Genomic DNA, 10,726 nt, shown 5'->3' on the forward strand with positions numbered 1-10,726 from the left:
AGTGAAGCATCCGAATCTATAACTAGTGTCACAAGAATGGTTCAAAACATAGACAGTAAGAAGAGTCAGTCTTCTTGTACTTAAGTCTTCATTGTGCCTTTTGTATTTCATTCCGATGCAATTTCTGTGTTTCATCGTCAATACGTAGGTCCAAGGGATACAGTAAATCTGAAGACAAGCATCGGAATCTATAGCTAGTGTCACAGAAATGGTTCAAAACATAGTCAGTAAGAAGAGTCGGTCTCCATGTACTTAAGTCGGCGTTGGCCTTTTGTATTTAATTCCGGTGCAATATCTGTGTTTCATCGTCAATATGAAGGTCGAAGGGATACAGTAGACCTGGAGTGAAGTATCGGAATCTATAACTAGTGTCACAGAGATGGTTCAAAACATAGTCAGTAAGAAGAGTCAGTCTTCTTGTACTTAAGTCGGCATTGTGCCTTTTGTATTTAATTCCGATGATATTTCTGTGTTTCATCGTCAATAAGAAGGTCAGAGGAATACAGTAAACCTGAAGTGAAGCATCGGAATCTATAACTAGTGTCACAAGAATGGTTCAAAACATAGACAGTAAGAAGAGTCAGTCTTCTTGTACTTAAGTCTTCATTGTGCCTTTTGTATTTAATTCCGATGCAATTTCTGTGTTTCATCGTCAATGAGTAGGTCCAAGGGATACAGTAAATCTGAAGACAAGCATCGGAATCTATAACTAGTGTCACAGAAATGGTTCAAAACATAGTCAGTAAGAAGAGTCGGTCTCCATGTACTTAAGTCGGCGTTGGCCTTTTGTATTTAATCAAGATGCAATTTCTGTGTTTCATCGTCAATAAGAAGGTCCAAGGGATGCGGTAAACCTGAAGTGAAGCATCGGAATCTATAACTAGTGTCACAGGAAAGGTTCAAAACATAGTCAGTAAGAAGAGTCAGTCTTCTTGTCCTTAAGTCGGCATTGTGCCTTTTGTTTTTAATTCCGATGCAATTTTTGTGTTTCATCGTCAATAAGAAGGTCCAAGGGATACAGTAAACCTGGAGTGAAGCATCCGAATCTATAACTAGTGTCACACGATTGGTTCAAAACATAGACAGTAAGAAGATACAGTCTTCTTGTACTTAAGTCGGCATTGTGGCTTTTGTATTTAATTCCTATGCACTTTCTGTATTTCATCGTCAAGAAGAAGGTCCAAGGGATACAGTAAACCTGAAGTAAAGCATCGGAATCTATAACTAGTGTCACAGGAATGGTTCAAAACATAGTCAGTAAGAAGTGTCGGTCTTCATGTACTTAAGTCGGCATTGGCCTTTTGTATTTATTTCCGATGCAATTTCTGTGTTTCATCGTCAATAAGAAGGTCCAAGGGATGCAGTAAACCTGAAGTGAAGCATCGGAATCTATAACTAGAGTCACAGGAATGGTTCAAAACATAGTCAGTAAGGAGAGTCAGTCTTCTTGTACTTAAGTCGGAATTGTGCCTTTTGTATTTAATTCCGGTGCAATTTCTGTGTTTCATCGTCAATAAGAAGGTCAGAGGTATACAGTAAACCTGAAGTGAAGCATCGGAATCTATAACTAGTGTCACAGGAATGGTTCAAAACATAGTCAGTAAGAACAGTCAGTCTTCTTGTCCTTAAGTCGGCATTGTGCCTTTTGTATTTTATTCCGATGCAATTTCTGTATTTCATCGTCAATAAGAAGGTCCGAGGGATACAGTAAACCTGGAGTGAAGCATCGGAATCAATAACTAGTGTCACAGGAATGGTTCAAAACATAGACAGTAAGAAGATACAGTCTTCTTGTACATAAGTCGGCATTGTGGCTTTTGTATTTAATTCCGGTGCAATTTCCGTGTTTCATCGTCAATAAGAAGGTCAGAGGGATACAGTAAACCTGATGTGAAGCATCCAAATCTATAACTAGTATCACAGGAATGGTTCTAAACATAGTCAGTGAGAAGAGTCAGTCTTCTTGTCCTTAAGTCGGCATTGTGCCTTTTGTATTTAAATCCAATGCTATTTCTGTGTTTCATCGTCAATATGAAGGTCCAAGGGATACAGTATACCTGGAGTGAAGCATTGGAATCTACAACTAGTGTCACAGGAATGGTTCAAAACATAGACAGTAAGAAGATACAGTCTTCTTGTACTAAAGTCGGCATTATGCCTTTTGTATTTAATTCCGATGCAATTTCTGTGTTTCATCGTCAATAACTAGGTCCAAGGGATACAGTAAATCTGAAGACAAGCATCGGAATCTATAACTAGTGTCACAGGAATGGTTCAAAACATAGTCAGTAAGAAGAGTCGGTCTCCATGTACTTAAGTCGGCGTTGGCCTTTTGTATTTAATTCCGGTGCAATATCTGTGTTTCATCGTCAATAAGAAGGTCGAAGGGATACAGTACACCTGGATAGAAGTATCGGAATCTAAAACTAGTGTCAAAGAGATGGTTCAAAACATAGTCAGTAAGAAGAGTCAGTCTTCTTGTACTTAAGTCGGCATTGTGCCTTTTGTATTTAATTCCGATGATATTTCTGTGTTTCATCGTCAATAAGAAGGTCAGAGGAATACAGTAAACCTGAAGTGAAGCATCGGAATCTATAACTAGTATCACAGTAATGGTTCAAAACATAGACAGTAAGAAGAGTCAGTATTCTTGTACTGAAGTCGGCATTGTGCCTTTTCTATTTAATTCCGATGCAATTTCTGTGTTTCATCGTCAATAAGAATGTCAGAGCGATGCAGTAAACCTGAAGTGAAGCATCAGAATCTATAATAAGTGTCACAGGAATGGTTCAAAACATAGTCAGAAAGAAGAGTCAGTCTTCTTGTCCTTAAGTCTTCATTGTGCCTTTTGTATTTAATTCCGAAGCAATTTCTGTGTTTCATCGTCACTAAGAAGGTCCAAGGGATACTATAAACCTGGAGTGTAGCAACGGAATCTATAACCAGTGTCACAGGAATGGTTAAAACATAGTCAGTAAGAAAAGTGAGTCTTTTTGTACTTAAGTCGGCATTGTGCTTTTTCTATTTCATTCCGATGCAATTTCAGTGTTTCATCGTAAATAAGAAGGTCGAAGGGATACAGTAAACCTGGAGTGAAGCATCGGAATCTATAACTAGTGTCAATGGAATGGTTCAAAACATAGACAGTAAGATGAGTCAGTCTTCTTGTACTTAAGTCGGCATTGTGGCTTTTGTATTTAATTCCGGTGCAATTTCTGTGTTTCATCGTCAATAAGAAGGTCCAAGGGATACAGTAAACCTGAAGTGAAGCATCGGAATCTATAACTAGTGTCACAGGAATGGTTCAAAACATAGTCAGTAAGGAGAGTCAGTCTTCTCGTACTTAAGTCGGAATTGTGCCTTTTGTATTTAATTCCGGTGCAATTTCTGTGTTTCATCGTCAATAAGAAGGTCAGACGGATACAGTAAACCTGAAGTGAAGCATCGGAATCTATAACTAGTGTCACAGGAATGGTTCAAAACATAGTCAGTAAGGAGAGTCAGTCTTCTTGTACTTAAGTCGGAATTGTGACTTTTGTATTTAATTCCGGTGCAATTTCTGTGTTTCATCGTCAATATGAAGGTCAGAGGGATACAGTAAACCTGAAGTGAAGCATCGGAATCTATAACTAGTGTCACAGGAATGGTTCAAAACATAGTCAGTAAGAACAGTCAGTCTTCTTGTCCTTAAGTCGGCATTGTGCCTTTTGTATTTTATTCCGATGCAATTTCTGTATTTCATCGTCAATAAGAAGGTCCGAGGGATACAGTAAACCTGGAGTGAAGCATCGGAATCAATAACTAGTGTCACAGGAATGGTTCAAAACATAGACAGTAAGAAGATACAGTCATCTTGTACATAAGTCGGCATTGTGGCTTTTGTATTTAATTCCGGTGCAATTTCTATGTTTCATCGTCAATAAGAAGGTCAGAGGGATACAGTAAACCTGATGTGAAGCATCCAAATCTATAACTAGTGTCACAGGAATGGTTCAAAACATAGTCAGTAAGAAGAGTCAGTGTTCTTGTCTATAAGTCGGCATTGTGCTTCTTGTATTTAATTCCGATGCAGTTTCTGTGTTTCATCGTCAATAAGAAGGTCCAAGGGATACCGTAAACCTGGAGTGAAGCATCGAAATCTATAACTAGTGACACAGGAATGGTTCAAAACATAGACAGTAAGAAGATACAGTCTTCTTGTACTGAAGTCGGCATTTTTACTTTTGTATTTAATTCCGATGCAATCTCTGTGTTTCACCGTCAATAAGAAGGTCCAAGGGATACAGTAAATCTGAAGTGAAGCATCGGAATGTATAACTAGTGTCACAGGAATGGTTCAAAACATAAACAGTAAGGAGAGTCAGTCTTCTTGTACTTAAGTCGGCATTGTGCCTTTTGTATTTAATTCCGATGCAATTTCTGTGTTTCATCGTCAATAAGAAGGTCAGAGGGATACAGTAACCATGAAGTGAAGCATCGGAATCTTTAACTAGTGTCACAGAAATGGTTCAAAAAATAGTCAGTAAGAAGAGTCAGTCTTCTTGTACTTAAGTCGGCATTGTGCCTTTTGTATTTAATTCCGATGCAATTTCTGTGTTTCATCGTCACTAACAAGGTCCAAGGGATACAGTAAACCTGAAGTGAAGCATCGGAATCTATAACTAGTGTCACAGGAATGGCTCAAAGCATAGTCAGTAAGAAGAGTCAGTCTTCTTGTACTTAAGTCGGCATTGTGCCTTTTCAATTTAATTCCGATGCAATTTCTGTGTTTCATCGTCAATAACAAGGTTCAAGGGATACAGTAAACCTTAAGTGAAGCATCGGAATCTATAACTAGTGTCACAGGAATGGCTCAAAACATAGTCAGTAAGAAGAGTCAGTCGTCGTGTACTTAAGTCGGCATTGTGCCTTTTGTATTTAATACCGATGCAATTTCTGTGTTTCATCGTCAATAAGAAGGTCCAAGGGATGCAGTAAACCTGAAGTGAAGCATCGGAATCTATAACTAGTGTCACAGGAATGGTTCAAAACATAGTCAGTAAGGAGAGTCAGTCTTCTTGTACTTATGTCGGCATTGTGCCTTTTGTATTTAATTTCGGTGCAATTTCTGTGTTTCATCGTCAATAAGTAGGTCAGAGGGAAACAGTAAACCTGAAGTGAAGGATCGGAATCTATAACTAGTGTCACAGGAATGGGTCAAAGCATAGTCAGTAAGAAGAATCAGTCTTCTTGTACTTAAGACGGCATTGTGCCTTTTGTATTTTATTCCGATGCAATTTCTGTATTTCATCGTCAATAAGAAGGTCCGAGGGACACAGTAAACCTGGAGTGAAGCATCGGAATCTATAACTAGTGTCACAGTAATGGTTCAAAACGTAGACAGTAAGAAGATACTGTCTTCTTGTACTTAAGTCGGAATTGTGGCTTTTGTATTTAATTCCGATGCAATTTCTGTGTTTCATCGTCAATAAGAAGGTCCAAGGGATACAGTAAACCTGAAGCGAAGCATCGGAATCTATAACTAGTGTCACAGGAATGGTTCAAAACATAGTCAGTGAGAAGAGTCGGTCTTCGTGTACTTAAGTCGGCATTGTGCTCTTTGTATTTACTTCCGATGCAATTTCTGTGTTTCATCGTCAATAAGAAGGTCCAAGGGATACAGTAAACCTGGAGTGAAGCATCGGAATCTATAACTAGTATCACAGGAATGGTTCAAAACATAGTCAGTAAGAAGAGTCGGTCTTCGTGTACTTAAGTCGGCATTGTGCTCTTTGTATTTAATTCCGATGCAATTTCTGTGTTTCATCGTCAATAAGAAGAACAGAGGGATACAGTAAACCAGAAGTGAAGCATCCGAATCTATAACTAGTGTCACAAGAATGGTTCAAAACATAGACAGTAAGAAGAGTCAGTCTTCTTGTCCTTAAGTCGGCATTGTGCTTTTTGTATTTAATGGCGATGCAATTTCTGTGTTTCATCGTCAATGAGAAGGTCCAAGGGATACAGTAAACCTGAAGTGAAGCTTCGGAATCTATAACTAGTGTCACAGGAATGGCTCAAAACATAGTCAGTAAGAAGAGTCAGTCTTCTTGTACTTAAGTCGGCATTATGCCTTTTCTATTTAATTCCGATGCAATTTCAGTGTTTCATCGTCAATAACAAGGTCCAAGGGATACAGTAAACCTGGAGTGAAGCATCGGAATCTATAACTAGTGTCAATGGAATGGTTCAAAACATAGACAGTAAGAAGAGTCAGTCTTCTTGTACTTATGTCGGCATTGCGGCTTTTGTATTTAATTCAGGTGCAATTTCTGTGTTCATCGTCAATAAGAATATCAGAGGGATACAATAAGCCTGAAGTGAAGCATCGGAACCTATAACTAGTGTCACAGGAATGGTTCAAAACATAGTCAGTAAGAAGAGTCAGTCTTCTTGTCCTTAAGGCGGCCTTGTGCCTTTTGTATTTAATTCCGATGCAATTTCTGTGTTTCATCGTCAATAAGAAGGGCCAAGGGATACAGTAAACCTGGAGTGAAGCATCGGAATCTATAACTAGTGTCACAGGAATGGTTCAAAACATAGACAGCAAGTAGATACAGTCTTCTTGTACTTAAGTCGGCATTTTTACTTTTGTATTTCATTCCAATGCAATTTCTTTGTTTCACCGTCAATAAGAAGGTCCAAGGGATACAGTAAATCTGAAGTGAGGCATCGGAATCTATAACTAGTGTCACAGGAATGTTTCAAAACATAAACAGTAAGAAGAGTCAGTCTTCTTGTACTTAAGTCGGCATTGTGCCTTTTGTATTTAATTCCGATGCAATTTCTGTGTTTCATCGTGAATAAGAAGGTCAGAGGGATACAGTAAACCTGAAGTGAAGCTTCGGAATCTATAACTAGTGTCACAGGAATGGCTCAAAACATAGTCAGTAAGAAGAGTCAGTCTTCTTGTACTTAAGTCGGCATTATGCCTTTTCTATTTAATTCCGATGCAATTTCAGTGTTTCATCGTCAATAACAAGGTCCAAGGGATACAGTAAACCTGGAGTGAAGCATCGGAATCTATAACTAGTGTCAATGGAATGGTTCAAAACATAGACAGTAAGAAGAGTCAGTCTTCTTGTACTTATGTCGGCATTGTGCCTTTTGTATTTAATTCCGGTGCAATTTCTGTGTTTCATCGTCAATAAGAAGGTCCAAGGGTTACAGTAAACCTGAAGTGAAGCATCGGAATCTATAACTAGTGTCACAGGAATGGTTCAAAACATAGACAGTAAGAAGATACAGTCTTCTTGTACTGAAGTCGGCATTTTTACTTTTGTATTTAATTCCGATGCAATTTCTGTGTTTCATCGTCAATAAGAAGGTCCAAGGGTTACAGTAAACCTGAAGTGAAGCATCGGAATCTATAACTAGTGTCACAGGAATGGTTCAAAACATAGTCAGTAAGAAGAGTCGGTCTTCATGTACTTAAGTCGGCATTGGCATTTTGTATTTAATTTCGGTGCAATTTCTGTGTTTCATCGTCAATAAGAAGGTCCAAGGGATACAGTAAACCTGAAGTGAAGCATCGGAATCTATAACTCGTGTCACAGGAATGGTTCAAACATAGTCAGAAAGAAGAGTCAGTGTTCTTGTCCTTAAGTCTTCATTATGCCTTTTGTATTTAATTCCGATGCAATTTATGTGTTTCATCGTCAATAAGAAGGTCCAAGGGATACTATAAACCTGGAGTGTGGCATCGGAATCTGTAACTAGTGTCACAGGAATGGTTCAAAACATAGTCAGTTAGAAAAGTTAGTCTTCTTGTACTTAAGTCGGCATTGTGCCTTTTCTATTTAATTCCGATGCAATTTCAGTGTTTCATCGTCTATAATAAGGTCCAAGGTATACAGTAAACCTGGAGTGAAGCATCGGAATCTATAACTAGTGTCAATGGAATGGTTCAAAACAATGACAGTAAGAAGAGTCAGTCTCCTTGTACTTAAGTCGGCATTGTGGCTTTTGTATTTAATTCCGGTGCAATTTCTGTGTTCATCGTCAATATGAAGATCAGAGGGATACAATAAACCTGAAGTGAAGCATCGGAACCTATAACTAGTGTCACAGGAATGGTTCAAAACATAGTCAGTAAGAAGAGTCAGTCTTCTTGTCCTTAAGGCGGCCTTGTGCCTTTTGTATTTAATTCCGATGCAATTTCTGTGTTTCATCGTCGATAAGAAGGTCAGAGGTATACAGTAAACCTGAAGTGAAGCATCGGAACCTATAACTAGTGTCACAGGAATGGTTCAAAACATAGTCAGTAAGAAGAGTCTGTCTTCTTGTCCTTATGTCGGCATTGTGCCTTGTCTATTTAATTCCGATGCAATTTCTGTGTTTCATCGTCAATAACAAGGTCCAAAGGATACAGTAAACCTGAAGTGAAGCATCGGAATCTATAACTAGTGACTCTGGAATGGCTCAAGACATAGTCCGTAAGAAGAGTCAGTCTTCTTGTACTTAAGTCGGCATTGTGCCTTTCCTATTTCATTTTGATGCAATTTCAGTGTTTCATCGTCAATAAGAAGGTCCAAGGGATACAGTAAACCTGGAGTGAAGCATCGGAATCTATAACTAGTGTCAATGGAATGGTTTAAAACATAGACAGTAAGAAAAGTCAGTCTTCTTGTACTTTTGTCGGCATTGTGCCTTTTGTATTTAATTCCGGTGCAATTTCTGTGTTTCATCGTCAATAAGAAGGTCAGAGGGATACAGTAAACCTGAAGTATAGCATCGGAATCTATAACTAGTGCCACAGGAATGGTTCAAAACATAGTCAGTGAGAAGAGTCAGTCTTCTTGTACTTAAGTCGGCATTGTGCCTTTTGTATTTAATTCCGATGCAATTTCTATGTTTCATCGTCAATAAGAAGGGCCAAGGGATACAGTAAACATCAAGTGAAGCATCGGAACCTATAACTAGTGTCACAGGAATGGTTCAAAACATTGTCAGTAAGAAGAGTCAGTCTTCTTGTCCATAAGGCGGCCTTGTGCCTTTTGTATTTAATTCCGATGCAATATCTGTTTTCATCGTCAATAAGAAGGTCCAAGGGATGCAGAAAAACCTGGCGTAAAGCATCGGAATCTATAACTAGTGTCAATGGAATGGTTCAAGACATAGACAGTAGGAAGAGTCAGTCTTCTTGACTTAAGTCGGAATTGTGCCTTTTGTATTTCATTCCGGTGCAATTTCTGTGTTTAATCGTCAATAAGAAGGTCAGAGGTATACAGTAAACCTGAAGTGAAGCATCGGAATCTATAACTAGTGTCACAGGAATGGTTCAAAACATAGTCAGTAAGAAGAGTCTGTCTTCTTGTCCTTATGTCGGCATTGTGCCTTGTCTATTTAATTCCGATGCAGTTTCTGTGTTTCATCGTGAATAAGAAGGTCAGAGGGATACAGTAAACCTGAAGTGAAGCTTCGGAATCTATAACTAGTGTCACAGGAATGGCTCAAAACATAGTCCGTAAGAAGAGTCAGTCTTCTTGTACTTAAGTCGGCATTATGCCTTTTCTATTTAATTCCGACGCAATTTCAGTGTTTCATCGTCAATAACAAGGTCCAAGGGATACAGTAAACCTGGAGTGAAGCATCGGAATCTATAACCAGTGTCAATGGAATGGTTCAAAACATAGACAGTAAGAAAAGTGAGTCTTCTTGTACTTAAGTCGGCATTGTGCCTATTGTATTTAAATCCGGTGCAATTTCTGTGGTTCGTCGTCAATAAGAAGGTCAGAGGGATACAGTAAACCTGAAGTAAAGCATCGGAATCTATAACTAGTGCCACAGGATTGGTTCAGAACATAGTCAGTGAGAAGAGTCAGTCTTCTTGTCCTTAAGTCGGCATTGTGCCTTTTGTATTTATTTCCGATGCAATTTCTGTGTTTCATCGTCAATATGAAGGTCCAAGGGTTACAGTAACCCTGAAGTGAAGCATCGGAATCTATAACTAGTGTCACAGGAATTTTTCAAAACTTAGTCAGTAAGAAGAGTCGGTCTTCATGTACTTAAGTCGGCATTGGCCTTTTGTATTTAATTCCGGTGCAATTTCTGTGTTTCATCGTCAATAAGAAGGTCAGAGGGATACAGTAAAACTGAAGTGAAGCATCGGAATCTATAACTAGTGTCACAGGAATGGTTCAAACATAGTCAGTAAGAAGAGTCGGTCTTCATGTACTTAAGTCGGCATTGGCTTTTTGTATTTAATTCCGGTGCAATTTCTGCGTTTCATCGTCAGTAAGAAGGTCAGAGGGATACAGTACACCTGAAGTGAAGCATCCGAATCTATAACTAGTGTCACAAGAATGGTTCAAAACATAGTCAGTAAGAAGAGTCTGTCTTCTTGTCCTTAAGTCGGCATTGTGCTTTTTGTATTTAATTCCGATACATTTTCTGTGTTTCATCGTCAATACGAAGGTCCAAGGGATACAGTACACCTGGAGTGAAGCATCGGAATCTATAACTAGTGTCACAGGAATGGTTCAAAACATAGGCAGTAAGAAGATACAGTCTTCTTGTACTTAAGTCGGCATTGTGCCTTTTGTATTTAATTCCGTTGCAATTTCTGTGTTTCATCGTCAATATGAAGGTCCAAGGGTTACAGTAACCCTGAAGTGAAGCATCGGAATCTATAACTAGTGTCACAGGAATGGTTCAAACTTAGTCAGTAAGAAGAGTCGGTCTTCAT

Source organism: Schistocerca americana, chromosome 6, assembly GCF_021461395.2.
Source record: "Schistocerca americana isolate TAMUIC-IGC-003095 chromosome 6, iqSchAmer2.1, whole genome shotgun sequence".
In the NCBI taxonomy this organism is placed as follows: Eukaryota; Metazoa; Arthropoda; class Insecta; order Orthoptera; family Acrididae; genus Schistocerca; species Schistocerca americana.